The 2,051-nt window shown below is 45.4% G+C and overlaps 1 non-coding gene across 1 annotated transcript; it reads right to left on the reverse strand.

Annotated features, from left to right (window-relative positions):
* Positions 1 to 384: 384 nt before the first annotated feature.
* Positions 385 to 490, reverse strand: LOC141625121 (small nucleolar RNA R71). The gene has a single exon (XR_012534917.1). It is a non-coding gene; the product is annotated as a small nucleolar RNA R71 (small nucleolar RNA).
* Between the last annotated feature and the right edge of the window lie 1,561 nt (positions 491 to 2,051).

Consider the following 2,051-nt stretch of genomic DNA (forward strand, 5'->3'; position numbering starts at 1 on the left):
CAGTAAAGATGCCGAATATTGCAAGTCATTCGGAGCCTAAAACATCGTCTATTCCCAAAGGTTTCAATCTCCAGACTGAGGATGGAAATACTTTTCACATCCGTCCGTCCTATATCAATCTGGTGGAGAGAAATCTCTTTAGAGGTGTGGCAGGTGAAGACCCGAGGAAGCATATGGAGGTCTTTACGGACAACTGTTCTACTATCCCCGCCATAAAGGGGGTAACTCAAGAAAAGATTAAGGAGGTGCTATTTCCTTTTTCTTTGACTGACTCAGCCAGGGAGTGGCTGACTGATTAAGACCGCACGGCCGCGGGGATCACAGACTGGGAGACCCTTGCTCTTGTTTTTTATAAGAGATATTTCCCTCCGCAGCGCACCAATCAGCTGAGGGCCAAGATCACTAGTTTCAAGCAGGCACCAGATGAAACGTTCTATGAAGCTTGGTGCCGGTTCAAGAGGTTGGTGAGGTCTCTTCCTCACCATGGTTTTGATCCGTGGTTTCTGTCCAATCAGTTCTACAATGGGCTATACGATGATCACAGAGCCATACTTGATGCATCATCCAACGGAAGATTCCAAAAGAACACTGACGATGATAAGGGATGTGCCCTTATTGAAGAGATCGCGACCCACTGTGCTGAGTATGGGAACTCGAGGGATGGTATTAGAATAGTTCATGCAGTAGATAAGCAAGTTGTGGCTCAGCTGGAAGCCATGAATGCTAGGTTTGATAAGTTGGAGCTGCATTCTGCTAGGGAGCCTCAGACGGTTCATTTGCTTACTAGAGGAGAAACCGTCACATGTGAGAGGTGTGGGAGCAACGACGGTCATACTCCTATTGACTGTCTTACAGAGAAAGAACATGTCCTTGCTTTTCAACAATACAAGCAAGGAGGGGGTTCTTATTACAATCGTCAAGGGGCAGTCCATCCCAATTTGAGGTGGACTAGTCAAAATGTGCTCAATCCTACCCCTCCACCGCAGCAGCAACAGCCATATGTCCCTCCTCATAAGGATCAACAAGGCTTTTAGAAGCCTCCTTCCTTTCCTACACCTAATCAAGGTGCATCATCCTCAGGTGGGGTGAGCGAGTTATCTGAGTTGAAGACAATGCTGCAGTCTTTGACAAAGCAATGGCAACTAAGTGACCAATAGAGAGATGCATCCATCAAGTCACTTGAAACCCAAGTTGCCCAATTAGCCGCGAACAATTCTACGAGGAAGCAGGGTCATTTATCGTCACAAGCTGATAAGAATCCATATGAGACGGTAAATTTAATTAATTTGAGGAGCGATCATTCATATGAGGGACCGGAATTGTTGAAATCAGACTCGAGGAAGGTAATTACTGCTGATGAACAGTGTTCTGTTGAAGAAAAAGAGCTGACGATAAAGAAAGTACTCGATCGACTAATTTCTGGGGGTCGATCGAGTAAAAATGCTGAAGAAAGGACTTGATCGAGTGGAATTTCTGCTCGATCGAGTGAACAGGAAAAAGAAGAGCTCGATCGAGTAAATAAAACTGCTCGATCGAGTGATTTTGTTGAAGATTCTACTCGATCGAGTGATATTTTTGCTCGATCGATTGCTGCTGACAAAGAAGACCTTGATCAAGAGCTTGCTAGTGCTTGATCGAGTGAAACATCGCTTGAAAGACCTCGTTCGAGAGGAAAGAAGTCTCTTTCGAAAGATTTAGAGCTTGATCCGGCTGATACATTGGAAGAGAGGAACAAAGGGCTCGAGATACCCATCACGGTGCCCTTCCCGAGGCGTTTGCAGAGCACTAAGGCTAATCAACAATTCGGCAAATTTGCCGAACTCCTGAGAAGCTTGCAAGTCACTGTGCCATTCGCCGAATTGCTGACACAGGTACCCTCTTACCTTAAATTTATGAAAGAAATTTTATCACGTAAGAGGCACACTAACGATCATGAGACGATAGCTTTGACCAAGGTAGGGACGGCCCTAGTTCAGAATAAGTTACCTCCCAAACAGTCAGACCCGGGTAGTTTTTCGATTCCGTGTCATATTGGTAACCACTTGATTGAT

Source organism: Silene latifolia, chromosome X (genome assembly GCF_048544455.1).
Source record: "Silene latifolia isolate original U9 population chromosome X, ASM4854445v1, whole genome shotgun sequence".
Lineage (NCBI taxonomy): Eukaryota > Viridiplantae > Streptophyta > Magnoliopsida > Caryophyllales > Caryophyllaceae > Silene > Silene latifolia.